This window comes from Artibeus jamaicensis, unplaced genomic scaffold, assembly GCF_021234435.1.
Source record: "Artibeus jamaicensis isolate MK-2021 breed Jamaican fruit bat unplaced genomic scaffold, CSHL_Jam_final contig_332, whole genome shotgun sequence".
In the NCBI taxonomy this organism is placed as follows: Eukaryota; Metazoa; Chordata; class Mammalia; order Chiroptera; family Phyllostomidae; genus Artibeus; species Artibeus jamaicensis.
In genome coordinates this window covers 38,223,825-38,247,116 of record NW_026521788.1, presented here as the reverse complement: position 1 = coordinate 38,247,116, position 23,292 = coordinate 38,223,825, and the positions used below count along the sequence as shown (strand labels likewise).

General features: G+C 38.3%; 1 protein-coding gene and 1 pseudogene across 4 annotated transcripts in view; both read right to left on the bottom strand.

The window, feature by feature from the left end:
- Positions 1 to 23,292, bottom strand: part of SHLD2 (shieldin complex subunit 2) — a 167,943-nt gene that overhangs the window by 105,701 nt on the left and 38,950 nt on the right. The gene's annotated exons all lie outside the window — the stretch shown is intronic.
- LOC119040919 (beclin-2-like) lies at positions 9,366 to 16,569 on the bottom strand (annotated as a pseudogene).

The following is a 23,292-nucleotide window of genomic DNA, read 5'->3' as shown; positions in this document are numbered from 1 at the left end:
TGTTTGCCCTACCCTGGTGATTCTCTGAGACTTTGCCCTACCAAACTTTACAGGACCACCCAGGCAGTTAACAGTGGCTTTTCCATATGAATGACTTTTCTTGACACAGCTTCTGAGCTCCCTAAATCCAAATAAGGAGAAACTCACCTCCTGAGGCCCCACACCTTGCTAAGTGGCCCCAGGCCCAGCACTAGCAGCAGCTGGCCTGGATTCACATTCTGTCCCCACTGGGGTACCTCCAATCCCAGCACAAGAAGCAGACTGCTGAAGATGGCTTATAACTTATGCCAAGTGGCCCCAAACAGAACACAAACAGGCATCGGAGCCCTGCTACAGTAAGCACTGCTCTGTGGAGTGGGCCCTGTACAGCTGATCCTCCAGAGGGCAGAGATTGGTGGTCAGTGGTCACAGCCAGCCCTTGCAGCAGACTGGCCTGACAACAGTAATCAAATTTCAACTACTGGAAGAGGGTATACTCAGCCCACACAAAGGGTACACCTTGAGTTCCCAGCTTGGGTGATAGGGGAGGCTGTGCCACTGGACCCTATAGGACACCTACTTTATTAGGCCATGATACCAAGACAGGGAGTCATAGCAGCTCTACCTTAATACAAAGAAACAAACATTGGGAGGCTGCCAAAATGAGGTGACCAAAAAACATGGTCAAAATGAAAGAACGAAACAAAATTCCAGAAAAAGAACTAAATAAAATGGAGATAAGCTTTTGAATCTTTCAAAATAATGATTATAAGGATGCTCAAGGAACTTAGGGAGGACCTCAACAGCATAAAAAAGATCCAGTCAGAAATGAAAGATACACTAATTGAAATAAAGAACAATTTACAGGGAATCAACAGTAGAGTAGATGAAGTCAAGAATCAAATAAATGATTTGGAACACAAGGAAGCAAAAAACAACCAATCAGAACAGCAAGAAGAAAAGAGTTCCAAAACATAAGGATAGTGTAAGGAAACTTTGGTACAACTTCAAAAACTCCAACACTGACATTATAGTGTAACAGTGTGCAGTCAGAGGGGTCCCCAATAGGGATTTGTAATGGGGTCCAAACCTCAGGGTGTCCAGGAAATATTTGTGTGTGTGTGTGTGTGTGTGTGTGTGTGTGTGTGTGTGTGTGTGTGTGTGTGTATGATGTCCTCACTCCCAGAAGTCTGAACTGGGGGGATAGGACACATGGAACAGGGCCACTGAGAGCTGTTTTACATAGCAATAGTTTTTCAGCTAAACTCTGGTATGGTCATTTAATTATCTATAACTTTTAACTGGTTTCATGGATATGTGAAATAGCTGTGGCCATGCTTTGAGCCAGGGAGATGGGAGTGACTTCAACCCAAGACGGAACTAGTAGGCAACTCCCTCTGGTTACAGTACCTGCATGTGAGAGAAAAGAAGGAAGGTTGGGGCCCACATGACTTTGGAGTAGTTACAGACCACATAGCTTTGGCAAAAGCTGTGCAGCTTTTGAACCGTGCAGCTTTGGGGTGCTCCCTTTTGCCACAGGGCTTAGGAAGCAGGAGAGACCTTGCTGGGAAGAAAAGGGGTGAAAGGACTCTTGCTGGTGGGCCATGAGAAGGTGCCACATGGTTTTGGGTTAACTAGAGACCGTGGTGGCAACACAGCTGATGGTGCCAGGAACTGAGGGGCTGCCTGAGCCATGGATTTCTACTTCTTTTTCTGAGATACAGTGCCCCAGACTGGGCAGAGGGAGAAGGAAGGACTGTGTGCATTTGTGAGTATTATTCTAAAGGACTTTACTATTTTAATGAGGACATTAGGTCATTACTCTAAGTCTGTTTAACTTTTTGACTAAATAATTCCTTTCCTTTTCACCAATCTCTGGCATTGACAGACATCTTTCCGTGGCAGTGGGCAAGGTGAACCTAGTACGGGGGGGGGCCCAGAGCAGAAGGGAGGGTCAGTTTGGTAATAGTATATCGTTCACCCCCCTGGGTCTGTTTTGTAACAAAAGGACTGCCAGAAGGAGAAGAGAAAGCAAGAAATTGGAAATCTGTTTGAAAAAAATAATGAAAGAAAACTTCCCTAATTTGGTGAAGGAAATGGACATTGAGGTCCCAGAAGCATAGAGTCCCAAACAGCATGGACACAAAGAGGCCCATGCCAAGACATATCATATTTGAAATGTCAAAGGTTAAAGAGAAAATCTTAAAAGCATCAAGAGAAAAAGCAGATAGTTACCTACAAGGAAGTTCCCATAAGTCTGTGAGCTGATTTTCGAAAAGAAACTTTGCAGGCTAGAAAGGATTGGTAAGGAATATTCAAAGTGATGAAAAGAAAGATTACTACCAAGATTACTCTATCCAACAAAGCTATCTTTTAGAATGGAAGGGCTGATAAAGAGCTTCCCAGAAAAGAAAAAGATAAAGGAGTTCATCATCACTAACCCTTTGTTATATGAAATTTAAAGAGACTTATTTAAGAAAAAGATCAAAACTATGAACAATAAAATGGCAATAAATACATAGCTATCAAAAATTGAATCTAAGAAACAAACTAAGCAAACAAGCAGAACAGAAACAAAATGACAGATATGGAGAACAGTTTGATGGCAGCCAGACTGCAGTGGGAGAGGAGTTGGAAAGATAGGTGAAAAGGCTAAGTGATTAAAAAGCACAAATTGGTAGTTACAGGATAGTCATGAAGATGTAAAGTACAGTAGAGGAAATGGAGAAGCCAAAGAACTTAGATGCACAATCCATGGACATGAACAAAAGTGTGGGGGTTGCCTGAAGGAGTGAGAGGTGTTGAGTTGGGGTGAGAGCAAAGGAAAAAAATTAGGACAACTGCAATAGCTAACCAATGAAATATAATTTTAAAAGACAACATAATTAAAAAAGAATTACTAATAGTGGCACTTTCCCTCTCAGGAGCATACCCATACCTTTCTTCCCTCCTAGGTGTGCATCTCCTAAACTCTAATGGACACCACGAGACTTGCAACCAAGGGAGAAATAGGCAGCAGCAGCTTATCCCAAGCTAACACCATGAATCTGTCCTCATTCAAGGCCCCATTTTCCCTGATTTGCACTGAGCTAACAGCAGCCCTATAGTGACTCACTTCTGTCACTGTGACTTACTCCTCAGAAAACCAAAGCTGACCTGCGTAGTCTCTCTCATTACTTCTATCCTAAGCCCTTTCTTGTTTCACTGTCCCCAGCTTTAAAAAAAAAAGTACTCAAAATTAAAAGAAAAATACCAAGTTACTGAATTCTACTGAATTTCCTACCTAAAATGATAGAACACTGCCACATTTTATGTGACTTATGAAAATACTTTATATATTTATTTTTAGACAAAGGGAAGAAGAGAAACATCAATGTGTGGTTGCCCCCTACTAGGGACCTGGCCCACAACCCAGGCATGTGGATTGACTGGGAATCAAACTGGTGACCCTTTGGTTCGAAGGCCAGGGCTCAATCCACTGAGCCACACCAGCCAGGGTGCAATAGTGTGGTTTTCAAGTGAGATACCTATAATCATGTTCTCATCACCACATGAGGTAATACAGTACCATGAACCTTAGTTCTGCTTGCAGTACAGTGGGAATTTCTCCCTCTCACCTCCTATTTGAGGTATTTGTCTCCTCCTAGTAAAGTCCAAGCATTTAAACAGGAACTGAACCTTAATGTAGCTGCTTTTTGCTTTAAGAATAGGGTAACCATACATTCTGACTTGCTTAGAACAGTTCTAGTTTAAGTATGTAATCTGGTATCCTGTACAGTCAGTTTCCCTTTTTACTCTTAAAAGTGTCTAGGTTTGGAGATAAATTCTATAGTCACCCTAGTTAAGAACCATATAAATACATGAATAAATGTTCTATTAGTAAAGAGTGTGTCTTCCAATACATTTTATTAGTAACATTACAGTAACAGGGACAATGTAAGAGTTAAAGGAAAAAACTGTTTGGTTTTCCTACAAAATTTTAAAATAGTAAATGAAACTAGGTTGAACTGTACCTCAAATCTTAACATACATTTGGGACTCTCACAACAAAGATAAGAATAAATGACGTAGAAAAAAGTATTAAGCTGTTTGGCAACTATTAAGCTGTTTGGTTTTATACTGATAACCACAGCTTTATTATCCTGAGTCTGACTGTCAGGTTCTGGATAATAAAGCTGTGGCTATCAGTATAAAACCTCTTGGATCCCATTTTCTCACAAAAGTCTGACAGTGAAATGTCAACTTGCCCAAGGCTCACCCTTTCTAAGGAAGGTGGAAGAAGAAATCCTAAAATACAACACTTCACTTCCTCTCCCCCATACCATGTAATATCATAAGGACTAAATTACCAATCATGATCTCATAAGCATAAGGAGGGTTCCAGGGGTCTGCCTACCAACCTCTCTTCTTACTCTCATCTCCATCTACCCCCTAAAAAAGATGAAAAACAAAACAAAGGATATCAAGGGGAGAAAAAAAGCAACTAAGTCCTGACATTCCTTTGTAAAGTTATATTCCTCTCAACAAATGCCAATTCCTTCCTTCTAGTTCATCAGACATCCTCACTGATTGATTTTTTTCATACTTCCAATTTGTTATCAATCTTTTCAGTCCAACCTTACAATTCACTCAGAATTTGACCAGTTTTCTCCACCTTCATCTGCTACTTTTCTGGTTCAAACTGGTTTCCGTTCTTCCCCTCCTGCCAGCTAAAAAACCTGAGGTTTACAGAAGTTAAGGCAATTGCCCAAGTCACATAGCCTGCAGGTAGTGGAGCAAGACTAAAATGCAGAAAAGCAAACTACAGAGCCTAAGTTCTTAACCATGGTACCATACTGCCCCTCTGGTTTTCTGTCTTTGCACTGCTGTGGAGCTAGAATTCAAGTTAGATGCCTGCCATTGAGTCATAAGATATTACACAATAAGCACTAACTTACTTAGAGAAGTATGAAAAACACAATACTTCAATATAAAGGGCCATCATTATCAAAGAATTACTAGAAAAGTTCATTATAAACTTAACAATGAGGTGAATAATAAATGGATTTTAGGAGTATATCTCTCTTTTAAACCCCTTGCTTCCTTCATACCTGATACATTCTTCTTCCTCCCTCTCTCCCTTTTCTCCTTCTTTCTCTTTTAATGACTTGGCAATGACATACTGAGCTTCCAAAAAATTAAACATTCAATATAAAATCCTGTTTCTTAGCAAGTTCAGGAATAAAACAAACTGCAGAAGACAGAACTACCTTCCTGACCTAAACCTTACCACTTTCTTTCTTTCACCTTTAGTATCCCCAAGTATATCTCAGCATCGCTGCTACAATATGTATTGTTTTTTCAGCCTTAAATATTCTTTCCCCAGGCCCTTGTTTACCAGTTTTTGAATTCTGAGATATAGCCCTGGCTGCTGTGGCTCAGTGGATTGAGTGCTGGTCTGTGAACCAAAGGGTCACTACCAGTTGGATTCCTAGTCAGGGCACATGCCTGGGTTGAGGGCCAGGTGAGGTCCCCAGGTAGGGGGCTTTTGAGAGGCAACTACACACTGATGTTTCTCTCCCACTCTTTGTCCCTCCCTTCCCCTCCAAAGTAAATAAACAAAACCTTTAAAAAATGAAATAAAATATACTTTGAGATATAATTAAACATTCAATAATATGCACAGGTCTTAAGAGCTCTGTTCAGTGACTACCAACAATTGTCTACACTCATGTAACCATCACCCAAGATACAGATAATTTCCATGGACCTTAGGAAGTTCTCTGTCTCTTTCTAAACAGGTTCCCTCCCCCTCCAACCAATAATTATTTTCTGATTTCTACCACTTTGAAAGAGTTTTGCTTTTTTTCCTTGGACTTTACATAAACAATACAGTAAAATGCTCATTTACATCTAGGTTCTTTTGACACAATGGTTTTGAGATTCATCTGTGCTGTTGGTTGTGTTGGTTGTATTGGTTGTGAGTACTATAAATATGTCACAAACTTTCAATCATTTTTTCCTATAAATAGACATTTCATTTGTTTCCAATTTTTGGCTATTATGAATACTACTACTATGAATATTCATGAATTCATAATTTTGTGCATTTTCATTTCTCTTCATTAAATATCTACACAAGTAGAATTGCCAAGTCACAGGATATGTTTAACTTCATTAGAAACTGCCAACTAGTCCTCCAAAGTACTGTACCATTTTGCTTATCCACCAGCAATGTGTGAGTTTTAGTTGCATCACATCATCCCCATTTTGTAACTTCAGTCTTTCTCTTGTTAGTCATTCTGGAGGGTGTTAAATCATATCTCATTTCTCTGCTAAGTGAAGTTTAGTGCCTTTGCTAGTGTTTATTGGCCATCAGTATAGCCTCTTTTTAAAAATATGACTTTACTGTTGTTCAATTAGTTGTCTACATTTTCTCCCCACCACTCCCCCACCCCAGCCAAACCCACCTCCCTCCCTTGCTTCCACCCTTTCCTTTGGTTTTGTCCATGTGTCCTTTATAGTAGTTCCTGAAAACCCTTCTCCCCAATGTCCGCTCCCCCTTTCCCTCTGGCTATTGTTAGATTGTTCTTAATTTCAATGTCTCTGGTTATATTTTGTGTGCTTTTTTCTTTTGTTGATTATGGTACATCTACACAATGGAATTCTACACAGCAGAGAAAAAGGAGCTCCTACCCTTTGTGACAGCATGGGTGGAACTGGAGAGCATTATGCTAATTGAAATAAGTCTGGCTATGAGAGACAGTGTAACCTCTTTTGGCAAATGTCTGTTCAAGTCTTTGCCTCATTACATTAGTTGGTTATGCCTCTTTTCCTCATTTTGCTATTGAGTAATTGCAGTTCTTTAAATACACTAGACACAAGTCATTTGACAAACAAATATGCTGGAAATATTGTTTTCCCTCTCTATACTTACCTACTTATTTTCTTAGTGGTTTCTTTTAAAGGACAATAATATTAACTTAGATAAGACCCAATTTATCATTTTTTTCTTTTATGTATCTTTTTTCTTAGTATCTTAACCAAGAAATCTTTGAATACTTCATAAAGATATCAGGTCACTAGATCCTTTTTCTTTCTTTTTTCCAGAAAAAAGACCTCCAGGTGTGGAGGTTTTAAAATGTGTCTGCAAATTCTTTGATACTCCTCCCTTTACGAGCTGAGACTTAATTCCTCTACTCCTAAATGTGGGCTGAAGTAATGAATAGAATATGGTGGAAGTGACAGCATGTGACTCCCAAGACTATAATAAAGCTTCCTCTTTGTGCTCACTCTTGGATCACTCACTCTAAGGGAAGACAACTGCCATTATGAGGACACTCAGGCAGCCCTAGTGACAGGCTCACTTGCCTCCTGTCAACAGCCAGTGAAGAGCTGATGTCTCTGGGGATTCTCCAGCCGCAATCAAGCCATCAGATGATTGCACTTTTGCTAATTCTTGACTACAACCACATGAGAGACTATGCACCAGAATTACCTAGCTAAATTCCTCCTGAGATCGAGACACAGGGCAACTATAATGTAATAAATGTTTGCTGCTTCAAGCCACTAAGTATTGAGAATTTGTCATAAAGTGAGAGATAATACAGAAATTGTATGGTTTTTGCTTTTGCATTATAAATATGTCAACCATTGCAAATTTGCTTCCACATATGGAGTTGAGGTAGTAGTTCATTGTTTTCCTTATAGATATCATGTAGCAGCAATGTTTGTATTTCTCCCACTGGATTGTTTGACACTTAGGTAGAAAAATGTAAGTCCATTTCTGAGCTCTCTATTATATACTACTGATCTACATATGTCTATCCTTATGCAATACACTACACGATCTTGATTACTGTAGCTTTATAGAAAATCTTGATATCTGGAAACAAAAGATCTCCAACTCTGTTCTTTTTCAAAATTATTTTGTCTATTCTTTTTTTATCGCATCTTTTCCATTACCATTTATCCCCACTCTGCCCCCTTTCATTTCCGCCCACCACCCTACCCACTGCAGTCACCACAATGTTGTCCATGTCCATACGTTTGTTCTTTCTTTCTCCCCCCGTGCCGCTTTATGGCTATGCTTAAGTGCTTTGCATTTCAGTAAGTTCATAGAATCAGTTGTTCTGTTTGTTCAAAAAAAGCCTAATAGGATGTAAATGAATCTATACATCAGTTTGGAGAGAATTACATCTTAACAATGCTGAGTCTTCCAACCCATGAACATGGTATATAACCATTCATCTAAGGTTTTTTTTTTTTAACTTACATCAGCAATATTCTGTACCTTTCCATGTTGAGAGCATAGCCTTAGTTAGATTTATTCATAGGTATCTGATGTATTTTTAAAGATTTTATTTATTTGTTTGTTTATTTATTTGAGAGACAAGAAGAGAGGGAGAAAGAGAGAAAGAGAAACCTTAATGTTTGAGAGATACATCAATCAGTTGCCTCTCGCATGCCCCTAACCAGGGACCTGGACTGAAACCTAGGCATCTGTCCTGACTGGAAATCAAACTCTCAATCTTTCAGTTCACAGGCCAGTGCTCAACCCACTGAACAACATCAGCTAGGGCACTTGATGTATCTTTTAATACTTGGAAATGATAGTTTTTATTTCAGTTTTCAAATTGTTTATTGCTTGTTTAAAGAAGTACAGATGATTTTTGTATATTGACTTTGCTAAATTCACTTACTAGAATTGTTTTTTTGTAGATTCCACAGGGTTTTCTTTTTTTCTAAGATTTATTTATTTTTAGAGACAGGGGAAGAGAGGGAGAAGGAGGGAGAGAAACATCAATGTGCAAGAGAAATATCAATCGTTTACTTCTTCCACATCCCAACTGGGGACAGATAGAGCTTCCCAGACAAGAAAAAGCTTAAGGAGTTCATCACCACTTAGCCAGTATTATATGAAATGTTAAAAGGTCTTTAAGGAAATAACAAATATGAACAATAAAATGGCAATAAATACATATTTATCAACAACTGAATCTAAAAAACAAAATAAACGAACAAGGAGAACAGAAACAGAATCACAGATACAGAGAACATTTTGGTGTTTGCCAGGTGATAGGGAGATTGGGGGCTATGGGTAAAAAAGGTGAAGGGATTAATAAGTACAAATTGGTTGTTACAGAATAGTCATGGCAGTGTAAAGTACAGCATAGAGAATACAGTCTGTAATATTGTAACAACTATGTATAGTGTCAGGTGGGTGAATATTCATCAGGATGATTACTTAGTAGTTATGTAATGTAAAATCAGTGTAGTATACACTTGAAACTAATATAACAATGTACATCAACTGTAATTAAAATAGAAATGGTATTAAAACTATCCTTCTCCATCATAGAAAAAAAGTTAATTTTGACAATACCTTAAGGAGACCAAGTGAGATACTACATAAAATTTGTAAGCATGAGTCTCAGGGCCTTTGTCCACCACTCCTATGTATTCAAGTAGGTTCTGATGAAATAGAATTCACCACTGGCTCCAAGATCTTCTATCAAGCCTTTTTCCACTTTCCTTGGCTTCTTCCTTGAACTCCTGCATGCAGTCCAGGAAAGCCATCATTGCCTGGTTAAACTTCTTATACAAGAGAGCATTCTGCCTCCTATTACAGAACAAGAGCAGCTCAACTGGGTCCTATAGAAATGCCACAGGGTATGAGTTGATATCTCTGAAACTCCAGACCAACAACTGTGTTAGTAGCAGAATGGTTGTGTGCCCCCAGGCTGCATTAATCTTATTTTAGCACAAGGGGACAGTAGGAAGGCAACCCAATTTGAAGTTACTGATGATAGTCAAGGGGTCATCATGGCAGATCTCAAATGCTGACCTGAAGGTGTTGGTTTTCTCCAGTCAGGTTAACTGGGTCTCAATGTACCAGAGCCAGTTTTCCACATTCCTTAGTTCACCATGCAGTTCTAATTATTGCCACTGCAGTTCACTATAGTCCCTATGGTACTGCCTTTCCTGTTGGTCCAGTGTCTCAGTCTCTGCCTAGGCTGCCTTCAGAGCCACATCTACTCTTTCTCAATTCTTCTTCACCTTCTCCAGCTTCTGGAACGCTCTCACTTCATGTCCTTCAGACCCTGCAGTGTCTCCCACTTGTCCTCACTTATTCTCTCCTTGGTCTCCACACATGATCTCTTTTGTGTTTCAAATGCTCATGAAACATTTTTTAGCATTTCTTGGCAGTCCAGGTATGTTAGAAACAAACATTTTTTAAAATCTGTCTAGAAATATGTTTTGTCTTTATTTTTTAAAGCTATTTCTGCTGGATATAGAATTCTAGTTTGGTGGGGTTTTTTTCTTTTTTTTAAAATAAGCTCTTTTTTTATCCTCACCAGAGGACATTGTTTGTATTCTTTTAGAGGAAGAGAAAGAAATATCAGTCAGTTGCCTCCCATTTGCACCCAGACCAGGCATCAAACCCACAATATTTTGGTTACGAGATAACGCTCCAACAAAGTGGGCAACACTGGCCAGGGTGGTGTTTCTTCTTTCATTAATTTTATAAATGTCATTTCATTGCCTCTAAGCATCTATTTTCTTCTGGTGAGAAGTTAGCCTTAATTCAAATCATTAGTCCCATGAATTTAATGTGTTCTTCTGTCACTTGTGAGTTTGCTCTTTAGATTTCAGCAGTTTAATAATGATGTGCCTAGGTCTGAGATTTTTTATTTGCTGGTTTGTTTTTATTTTGTTTTGTATTTAATGTGCTTGGGGCTTGCTGAACTTCCTGAATTTGTGAGTTTATCAATTTTAGAAGTTCTTAACTACCGTATCCTCAAACATGGCTTCAGCCAAATTTTTTCTTGTATATACAATTACATGAATGTTAGACTATTTACTATTATCCCACAAATCTGGGACCTCTTATCTAATTCTCCCCTATTCTTTGTAATGTTTATCAATTTAAATATGTTCTATCAACTTTTCTTCACATTCACTGATCTTTTCTTGACATGTTAAGAAGCTGTTAAGCCTATGTAATACATTCTTCATTTCCAATATTGTATTTTTCATTTATAAAACTTCGATTTGATTCTTTTGTATAGTTTCTATGATTCTACTAAAAATCCCATCCTTTCATTTATTTTGTCTACTTTACTATTAGATCCTCTTGCATATTTTCATTGTTATCTTTAAATCCCTGTCTGATAATTCTACTACTATCTGTATTACCTTTGGCTCTTCCTCTACTAATTGCTTCCTCTCTTGACCTTTGGTCACATTTTCTTTTATCTTGTTAATTTACTTATTATAAGCCAATATTTTTCTATAAAAATACCTTAGCAATTGAAACAAGTAATATTTCACTCCTATAAATAGATAGGACCCTTCTGACTGACCACTAGAATGGGGTCTAAGTCAATCTCATCTGTAATTAAACTGGGTCTGGACTTTGATGCAGCTTGACCTTGATATCACTGGATTAAAATATTTTGAGGATGGAAATCAGGACTTTCACTTTAGCAGGGTCTGGTATTTGAGCCCAGGTAGGATTCGAGAGATCTGCCTGTGCTTCACAGCTAAACGACCAGTTTTGAAAACTGTGGGAGTACTTTACATGTATACTGGAACTAAATAATTAAGTAAATAGATGACAGATGGTGTGAGACAGCTTTCTCATTATTGAAATAGGAGTTTACAGATAAGCAAGGGGGAAAAGTCATAATGATTTATGTGGTAATGGATTAGAGTTGGATACCTCAGCAAGAATTCACATTTAGCATAATATAGACATAAAAATATTTACAGGTATATGCATATACTAATCTGTGCATATACACACATATCTTCTGACTGTGAGCTTAGAGAACCTACAACCAACAATACCACAGTAGCATCAAGAACATCTAGCAACAAGATCTTGATTTCCCTATTCTCCAATAAAAAGAACCAAGGCTCTTTGGAGAAATGGCCAATTGGTGAAGGAATATACAAAATGGACTTAGAGCATTATGTAGCACAAAAAAGTAAGCAAGTGTGCTCTCTCTCTCTGTCTCTCCTCACACACACTGATGAGGGTATGTCAAAGATACACAGGAGCCTATTGAAAGAGCCCTGAATAACTAAATTTCAACCATTTCACCAACAAAATAAAATAGCAATTGTATTATAACTTCAAATATAAAGTAAATGCCCATGAGTCAATACTGATATGAACAATGGTTGAATAAATAAATACATGAAGAAGAGGAGACAAATCTCCTGCACAAAACTCCAAATAATTTTGTAGATACTCCACCTTCAAGGAGGGGGAACATAACTACCCACTCCTTAAGTGTGTGCTATGCATAAGTGACTTGCTTCCATAGAGTACAGTATGGAAAGAGAGAAAAAAAGAGTAACTTTAGTCCTGGCGAAGTGGCTCATTGGTTGGAGCATTGTTCCATATATCAAAAGGATGTGGGTTCAATTGTCAGGGACTTACCTAGGTTGTGGGTCTGATCCCCAGTTGGGGCATGTATGGGAGGCAACCAATGTTTCTTTCTCACAACAATGTTTCCCTTTCTCTCTCTGTCTCTGTCTCTTGCTCCCTCTCTCCCCATCTCTCTCTAAAATCAATAAAGATACCCAGAGATGAGGATTAGGAAACAAGAGCAACTTTACAGGTGAAAAACTTGACAAACACCATCTTGACCAGGTGATCTAACTGATTAGTCATGTTGATAATCTACTCTTAATATATTAAAAATGGCACTTAACCTCTGTGGTCTTCCTCTGAAAAACCAAAAACCCCAATCTAATCATGAGAAAAATACCAATAGGGGGACATTCTATAAATTTCCTGAACAATAATCTTCAAAACTATCAAAGTAATCAAAAACAAGGGAAGTGTGAGAAACTCACAGCCAAGGGAAGCTTAAGAAGACATGTGGAACTCTGGATGGGATTCTGAAACAGGAAAAGGCCATTAGGTAAAAACAAAGGATATGTGCATAAAGTATGGACTTCAGCTAAAAATAATGTAACAATATTAGTTCAGTACTTATAACAAATGCAGCAAACTAATATAGTTGTTAATAGCGGGAAACTGGGTATAGGGTATATGGGATCTCTGTACTATCTTTGCCATTTTCCTACAAACATAAAACTATTCTAAACAAACTAAATTTACTTTTTTTAAAAAAAGGAAAACTGGAGCTCTCTCTGTGCTTTAAGTATGACTGACAGGTTTTTCATTTGCTAGAGAATTCTCTTCACTTTCTAGTCCCATACCTCCAGTGCTCTTTCATCCCTCCTCCCAGCCTTCCTTTTGCAGGACAACCTCCTTACACTAAGTGAAGGCCTGGAATGAATTGGAGGAGTTTCTCTTACCTCTCCTGCCCTGTCCTCAATCCTTGGTGATTGAATGCACAGAATGACAGTGTGGGGTAGGGGTCATCTCCAGTACCTTCTTGGTTTCAGCCTTCCATAACTGAAGGCCTCCAGTGCCTCTGGTACATTACTCTCAGCTCTCCTGCTCTACTCCTTAACCCTACTTCAACCCTGTTTTCTGTGGATGGTTGATGTGCATTTACGGGGAAGTTTCTGTACCTCAGGGAGGACCTCTGTCACCTCTACTTCCCTGCCAGGCTCCTGGCTTACTTTCTCTGAGCATTCAGTAAAGACTTACAGATAAGACCTGGATGGTGAGTGAAGACTTGCTCTTTGGTGGAGGGGGAACTGGGATTATTCATGATTTTAGCTGGCCAGACCAGCCCAAGTATGGCAATTTCAAGTCTATTGAAAGTTCGGCTGCTTTCTACTTTCACCATCTATAGCCAATCCCTCTTCCATGGGTTGTTCTATCCCAGGGCAGCTATGGGTTTCTTCTCTGCTATGAAGGTTTCAGAGCATTCTTCAGTTTAGTTCATTTAGATTTCCTTATGTCCTCAGCTCTTAGAGTTTTAAAAAATGACCCTTATTTGGCTTCTAATGGTTTTCAGGGTGAGAATGACACTACTTTAATAACTCTGTACATCTCTAGAAGAAACAGAATTCTCTCACCAGACTTTTGATGGTTCAGTCATTGACGTACATAAGGTCTCTGCTCAAATATCACCTCTTCAAAGGTGCATACCCTAATCACCCCATCTAAAAAGTTTCCTTTTTTTAGAAGGACCTAAAATACAATCCTTCCAAATAACCAGAGTAGTAAACGTGAATGACAATATTTCTGTCAATATTACACTACAGCCATAGAATATACAAGCATTCAAGAGGAAAAAGATATTAGAGGGAAAGAACTATATTTGCAAATCATATCTGAAGATTATCTAGTATCCAGAATATATGACAAAACCTCAGAACAACAAAAAGACAAACAATCCAATTTAAAAATGAGCAAAGCAGTTGACATTTCTCCAAAAGAGATATTCAGAGGCCAACAAGAGCGTGAAAAGGTGCTCAATGTTATTAGTTACTAAGGAAATAAGAATGAAAACCACAATGAGATACAAGTATACACCAACTGGAATGGCTATAACAAAAAAATTTTTAAAGAAAATAACAGATGGTGGCAAGGATGTGGAGAAACTGAAACTCTTGAGTACTGCTGGTGGAAATGTAAAATGGGGTAGCTGCTGTGGAAAACAGTTGAACACTGTTCCTCAGCAAGTGAAACACAGAGTTACCACAGCAATTTCACTCTTAGGTACATATCCATTTGAGATCTTGTCCCTTGGCATATTTGTACAATTTAGTACGATGAAGTACTTTCACAGTATATTCAAATAAACTCACATTGATGCAAATAAACTTGCATAACAAAAATTTTTTTAAAGAATTGAAACAAGTATTCAAACAAAAACTTGTACACAAATGTTCACAGGAATACTATTTACAATAGCTGAAAAGTGGAAATAACTAAAAGGTACATCAACTGGTGATTGAATAAACAAAATGTAGTATTACCACATAATAGAAATTAGCCATAAGAAGGGAAGTACTGAGTTGCGCTACATCACAGATGGAACTCAAAAACATTATGCTAAGTGAAAAATATGTGACTCAAATACCACATATTGTGTGATTCTATTAGATAAAATGTCCAGCCTAGACAAATCCATACAGACAGAAAGCAGATTAGTGGTTGCCAGAGGCTGGGGAAAAGAAGAAATAGGGAATGACTGCTTAATGGATACAGGCTTTCTTTTTGGAATGATGATAAAGTTCTGAAACTTTTTTTTTTCAGTAAATTTTTTTACATTAGTATTTATGGGTTTTTTAAAAAAGATTTTACTTATTTTTAGAGAGAGAAGAGAGGGAGAAAGAGAGGGAGAAAAACACCAATGTGTGGTTGCCTCTGACACGCCCCCAACCATGGACCCAGCCTGCAACCCAGGCATGTGCCCTGATTGGGAATCAAACCAGTAACCCTTTGGTTCACAGGCCAGTGCTCAATTTATCTACTGAGTCACACCAGCCAGGACAAGTTCTGGAACTATTGTAGATAGTGGTGACGGTTGTACAACATTGTGAATGTACTTAATGATGCCAAATCATACACTTTAAAATGATTAACAAATTTTATATTTATTTTACCACAATTAAAAATATATATAAATAAAAGAAAGCCTAAACACAAAAAATCTAGAACTACATTCCAAGTAAAAATCAAAGATTAAACATACATTTAATTTCATTCCTTCTCAAAATTGTGCTAAAATGCCAAGAAGGTATCTTTAAGGCATAAACAAAATCTGGCCCTGACTGGTGTCACCCAGTGGTTTGAGCACCAGCCCTCGAACCAAAGGGAAACTGGTTTGATTCCCAATCAGGGCAGAAGCCTGGGTTGCAGGCCAGGTCCCCAGTAGAGGGCACCCAAGAGGCAATCACAGATTGATGTTTCTCTCCCTCTCTTTCTCCCTCCCTTCTCTGCTCTCTAAAAATAAATAAATAAATAAATCTTTTTTAAAAAGTTGAAGACTGAAAAGCATATGGTAACTAACACAAGAACCAAGAAAGATGAATCCTAAATCTGCAATGTGGAAAGACAAAACCAATCTTAGTCCACAGAATTCTCAAATGACTCAGGAATTGGAAATAGATAGTACCTCCAAAAACAGGAATACTTAGAAAGAATTACCATAGGCAGCTGTCATTGCACGTGCAGGCCTGGCTGGCTACTTTACAGGGATGGGCTATGAAGGCAGTGCACAGTACGAAGGCACACTGGGATCTGGAGTATCCTGTAGACTCCAACCAGCTCCCTAGGATGTGCCAGCACCATGTTCAGAATGGGGAAGTAGGCTGAGGGCTATGGTATCCCCAAGTTTCCTGATGGAGAGAGTCCTGTAGCCCCCTCACTTCTCACTATCCCAGACAGTTGGTGAGTACCAGAAATATCCCCCACTGGCCAAGATGGGGCAGGGGTAGTTTCTACACCCTAGTGGGCCAAAAGCTAGCCAGATGAATGGACAGGGCCCAAGGGTGGGAAAAGCTAGCAAGATAACTGGATAGAGAAAAAGCCCTACCTTTTCTATCGCTGTTAAAAGCCCCAGGCTTGAGCTCAAAGGGAGATAGTCTTTGAGATGGTAGTCCACCTTTATCCCTGAATAAGCCTCTTTCCTTTTGCACCAGTATCCGTCTCACAAGTTTTGTTTCCATTGCACCAAACAAATGGCTTCATCTCTCAATTTCTTCCATTACACACGATTGGCTTACTAGGTCTCTGTCAACAAGACAAAATTACACGGGGTAATTCTCTGAAAAGGATTCCTGAACAGAGGAATAGAAAGCACACTGTGGGAAGAAAGAGTCAATGAAACCAGTGGGATTGAGTAAACACACACACATATATACTTCCCTCACTTAGCTCCCAGAGAATGAGTTAGCACACACCAGGCAGGAGATTAAAAGACTCTTTTCTTTTTGGAAAGGGAAAAGAAAGGAAAAGCAGGTATCAAGGACTCCCTAATAAATGGCAAAGTTAGGTCACCCTACAGTGAACTTATAGTCGATGAGTATCAATGATGTACTCAAAGCTTCCAATCAACTTTTGGGCCACACCTAAGAAAAATGGAAGTCTAGTCAAGATAACTCAACATCTGTAAAACAGAAAAGAAAACACAGAGGAGAAAAATCAATGAAATAATTCTGGAAAATATCCCGGAATTAAACAATGTTAAGTTTACTGTTTGAAAACCCAGAATGCACAGAATAATGAATTTTAAAAATATATCCATACTAAAGCATATCTTTTAAAATTTCAAGACAGAGGAAATCAAGACTAGACAGTACAAGTTTCCAGACATGAACAAATATTTAACAACAGATGAAAAATCAGAATGATTTTGAACTTTTCAGCAGCCACAGTGTACACTGGATGAAACTATAAAATCATAAAAATTCTGAAGAAAAACAATTCCCAATCTGAATTATACATAGAAAGGCCAAACTATTCATCAAGGTTAAGAGGAAAATACAGGCATCTTCAGAAATGCAAGATATTGCCTGGCAGGGTTGCTCAGTTGGTTAGAGCACCATTCCTCTACACTGAGGTTGAGGGTTTGGTCTCCAGTCAAGGCACATAGAAGAATCAACCAATGAATGCATAAATAAGTGGAAGAACAAAATATCAATGTTTCTCTATCTCATTCCATCCCTCCTTCTCTCTTTTTCTCTCTCCCTCCGAAATAAATAAATAAATAAGTAAATGCAAGGTATCAAATAATTTGCCTCCCACTCACCCTTTCTGCAACAAAATGTGGGAGTAAACCAAGAAGAGGAAGACATAGGGAAGAAGACACAGAAGATCCAACACAGGAGAAAAGAATTCTGAGGACACAGACACCATCCCAGATTGGAGCACGTTGCTTGGGAGGCACTTCAACATGATGACACTGACAAAACAAATGATGTGAAGGAAAACAGGAAATCTGTGCAGTTAGTAGGAAATCTTGAGTTTAGTTAGTGATAAGAACACAGAAAACCATATAAACAATGTCCTAAACCGTCAACTCAGTAACATCAATTCAAATGTTACTTGAAAATCACAGGAAAATATCAAACAGCTAAGAATTGAGAATGGATACCTCTGAAAAGGGAAAATAAGATGAGGAATGAGAATTACTCTGTATGAACAATTCCTAACTACTTAACTCATTAAACTCTAGCTTTTAAAAAAATGAAGACTTGGTTTTCATGACTTGGAAGATGTTACAAAATGTGGAAGATAGAGATATAAAATATCTAAGGATTTCCCAAGGACATAAAACCTATCTTGAAAACTAAATCTGACCTCTCAAAACTAAGAACTCTAACAAAGTTGTCCTATAAAGCAAAAAAATGACAAAATAATGAGTTTGGGTAGGATAAGCAAGAAAGAAGCAACATTATTCTTATGCTATCATAAAGTTCTTGCCAAAAGCATTATATCAATAGCAAAAATCCTCAGGTTCCTGCTTCAGTCCCTCAATGTGTAAAGGTCACACGGTTGTTGTGAAATTTAATGAGATAATGAATACAAAGTGCTTATAACAATGTTGCATACAAACATTATTACAGTTAATACTTTATCTTAAATAACTGAATTTTATATCAAATCATTCATTATCACAATGATACTAAAAAAAATCACATATCCTTGTCTACTCAAACATAAGACCTCTCTCTAACCCTTTCATATATGTCTCCTAAAAGAGGGGTAGGAAGAGAAACTGTCTGATTATCTATCAGAAACAGAAATAACAATCAATGAAAGTTGCTTATAAAAATGGTTATCACATACTCAAGAATTGACTGCACCTGAAAAACTACTTAGGCCACCTCCTTTCTTTTCTACCTTGTAGTTGATTAGGATCAATAAGCAATGCAGCATCAGAATTGAAAATTTTGTATCAATTATACTTTAACTCACTAATGTTGAGGCAACCATTTCTCCATTTCATAATAGGTAAAGTCTCAAACTTATTCACAGGTTGTATTCTCCAAGTTCAGTTATACTTTAATTATAAAGAATCAAAATTATGAAGTAACCTTGGCTGGTGTGGCTCAGTGGATTGAATGCCTATTTGTGAATTAAAGGGTCGCTTGTTCAATTCCTAGTCAGGGCATATGCCTGAGTTGCAGCCCAAGTCTACAGCTGGGGGTGCATGAGAGGCAACTACATGTTGATATTTCTCTCCCTTTCTTTCTCTCTCCCTTCCCCTTTCTCTAAAAATAAAGATATAAAATCTGTCCAAAATTATAAAATAAAATGGATATTCTGGGCAATAAAAAAAGGCCAACTTAATCTGTAAGTACATAAGAACCATAAAGGAATAAATGTAAAAATATTCAGTAACTTTCAACCATTTCTTTTTTAATTATATTTTATTGATTATACTATTACAGTGGCCCTAATTTTTCCTTTGTCCCTCTCCACCCAGCACTCCCCACTCCCTTGAGCATCTCCCATTACTGCTCATGTCCATGGATCCAGTGTATAAGTTTCTAGAATACTCCATTTCCTATACTGTGCTTTACACCCCCATGGCTATTTTGTAACTACCTATTTGTACTTCTCGTTTTTAAATATATTTTATTTAAATATATTTATACTTATACTATTACAGTTGTCCCATTTTCCCCCCTTTACTTTCCTCTGCCCTGCACCCCTCTCCCATAAGCATTTTGCCCCATCCCCCCATTAATTCATGCCTATGGGTCATACATATATCTTTTGGCTTCTCCATTTCCTATATAATTCTTAACCTCTCCCTGTCTACTTTGTACCTACCGTTTATGCTACTTACTCCCAACACATTTTCCCCCATTTTTCCCCTCCCCATCTCTGCTAAAAACCCTCCATGTGATCTCCATTTCTGTGAATCTGTTCCTGTTTTACTTCCCTGCTTCGTTCATTTGTTTTTCTTTTTTAGGTTCAGCTGTTGATAGTTGTGAGTTTGTTGTCATTTTATTTTTAGTTTTTAATTTTATTTTTCTTAGATAAGTCCCTTTAACATTTCTTTAAATATTTTATTAATTATGCCATTACAGTTGTTCTATTTCCCCCTTTCATTCCCCTCCACCCTGCACACCCCCTCCCCCACCATTCCCCCCTTTAGTTTATGACCACGTGTCTCAAGTTCTTTAGATTCTATATTTCCCATACTATTGTTGCCCTCCCCCTATCTATTTTCTACCTACCATCTATGCTTATTTTCTGTACCTTCTCCCCCCTTCTCCTTCTCCCACTACCCTGTTGCTAATCCTCCATGTGATCTTCATTTCTATGGTTCTGCTCCTGATCTCACTGTCCTCTTAGTTTGCTTTTATTTTAGGTATGGTTGTTAATAACTGCGACTTTGCTGTCCTTTCACTGTTTATCTTTTTTACCTTCTTTTTCTTAGGTAAGTCCCTTTAACATTTCATATAATAAGGGCTTGGTGATGATGAACTCCTTGAATTTGATCTTATCTGAGAAGCACTTTATCTCCCCTTCCATTCTAAATGATAGCTTTGCTGGATAGAGTAATCTTGGAGGTAGGTTCTTGCTTTTCATGACTTGGAATACTTGTTTCCACCCTTTCTTGTCTGAAAGGTTTTTTTTGAGAAATCAGCTGACAGTCCTATGGGCACTCCTTTGTAGGTGACTCTCTCCTTTGCTCTTGCTGCTTTTAAGATTCTCTCATTATCTTTATTCTTGGGTAATGTGATTATGATGTGCCTTGGTGTGTGCTTTTTTGGGTCCAACTTCTTTGACACTCTCTGAGCTTCCTGGACTTCCTGGAAATATATTTCCTTTGCCAGATTAGAGATATTTTTCTTCACCATGTTTTCAAATAAGTTTTCAATTTCTTGCTCTTCCTCTTCTGCTTATGGCATCCCTATGATTCAGATGTTGAAACCTTTAAAGTGGTCCTGGAAGTTCCTAAGCCTCTCCTCACTTTTTAAAATTCTTGTTTCTTCATTCTGTTCTGGTTGAATGTGTATTTATTCCTTCTGGTCCAAACCATTGATTTGAATCCTGGTTTCCTTCCCCTTACTGTTGGTTCCCTGTACATTTTCCTTTATTTCACTTTTAATAGCCTTGACTTTTCTCTCTATTTTGTGACCATACTCAACCATTTCTGTGAGCATTCTGATTACCAATGTTTTTGAACTCTGCACTTGATAGGTTGGCTATCTTTTCATTGCTTAGTTCTATTTTTTCTGGAGCTTTGATCTGTTCTCTTATTTGGGCTGTATATTTTTGTCTCTGCACACCTGTTATGTAGTAAGGGGGTGGAGCCTTAGGGTTTGCCAGGGAATGGGGTAATCATCTTGCTGTGTTGTGGCACTGTATGTGGGATAGGTGTCCAAGAGGGAATAATGCCACTTGCTCAGCTCTTGGCTGGCTTTCAGTCACTTCCTCCATTACCCACAAGCAAATTGAGCCCTTCTGGTGGTGATTCTCAGATCAGTGGGTTTGTGTACATTCTAGGACCCTGTGGGTCTCTCCAATGAACTCTCCTGTGAGGCTGGAAGTTTCTCCTGCTGCCACCTCAACTCTCACAGATTTTCTCAGTCAGAGGTTTTGAGGCTTTATTTCCATGCACTGAAACCCTGGGTTGTGCAGTCTGTCTCACTCCCACTCAGAAGTTTATCAGCATGCAAATGTGTGACTGCCCACTCTGCCGTCCACTGCCTCACTTGCCCAGGTCAACCAGCTATGGCCTTGCCACAAATCCTCTCTGCTTTGGCTGCTCATCTCCACCCTTCCTATCAGTCTGGATGAATATTTCTTTAACTCCTTGATTGTTGGACTTCCATACAGTTTGATTTTCTGGCAATTGTGATTGTTTATTGTTTTTAAATTTGTTGTTGTCCTTTTGGTTTTGCAAGGAGGCACAGTGTATTTACCTATACTTCCATCTTGGCCGGAAGAGCCTATTTGTAATTCTTAGTCCCCTTACCACTTCATCTATTCTCTCACACACCCAATCCATCTGGCAACCATCAAAATGCTTTCCATATATATGAATCTGACTCTGTTCTTGTTTGTTTACTTTGTTTTTTTTATATTCAGTTGTTGATAAATATTTATTGCCATTTTATTCTTCATAGATTTGATCTTCTTTTTCTTAAATAAGTCCCACGAACATTTCATATAATGGTTTGGTCATGGTGAAGTCCTTTGGTTTTTTTTCTCATCTAGGAAGCTCATTATCTGCCCTTCAATTCTAAATGACATCTTTGCTTGGTAGAGCAATCATGGCTATCGGTCCCTGCTTTCCATGACTTTGAATATTTCTTTCCAACCCCTTCTAGCGTGCAAAGTTTGAGAAATGAGCTGACAGTTTTATGGGAACTCTCCTGTAGTTAAGAAACTGCTTTTCTCTTGCTGCTTTTAAGATTCTCTATCTTTAAACTTTGGCATTTCACTTTCTTATTTATTTTTAGAGAGAAGGGAGGGAGAAAGAAAGTGAGAGAACATCAGTGTATAGTTAGTTCTCATATACCCCCAACTGGGGACCTGACCTGCAACCCAGGCATGTACTCTCACTTATAATCAAACCGGCAAACTTTGTTTTGCAGGCCAGCACTCAATCCAATGAGCCACACCAGCTGGGGATAACCTCTGGCATTTTAATTATGAATTGTCTTGAAGTAGGCCTCTTTGCAACACTCTTATTTAGGACTCTCTGTGCTTCCTGGATTTCCATCTCTATTTTCTTCACCAAATTAGGGTACTTTTATTTCATTATTTTTCAAATACACCTACAATTTCTTGTTTTCTCTTCCCCTTCCGGCAGCCCTATGATGTGAATGTTGGGATGCTTGAGGTTATCCAAAGGCTGCTTACACTATCCTCATTTTTTGGATCCTTTTTTCTTCTGGATTTTTTGTTTGTTTGTTTGTTTCTTGTGTTTTGTTTTGCTTCCTTATGTCCCAAATCATTGACTTGATTCTCAGCTTCATTCACTCTACTGTTTTTTTCCCCTGTAAATTATTCTTTATTTCAATTAGTGTATCTTGTGTTTCTGACTGGATCTTTTTTATGCCATTGAGGTGCTAAGTTCCTTGAGCATCCTTATAACCATTATTTTGAACTCTGCATCTGAATAATTGCTTATCTCCATTTTGTTGAGATCTTTTTCTGGAGTTTTGATTGGTGCTTTCATTTGGGCCATGTTTCTTTGTCCCCTCCTTTTGGCAACCTCCGTGTTTGTTTATGTGTATTAGGTAAAGCTGCTATGACTCCCTGTCTTGGTGACATGGCCTAATGTAGTCAGTGTCCTGTAGGGCCCAGTGGCACAGCCTACCCTATAACCCAAACTATACTCTTCACATTAGCTGAGTACACCCTCCTTTTGCAGTTGCACATTTGTTGCAGTTGGCAGGTCAGTAGGAGGAATTTCTCCAGGC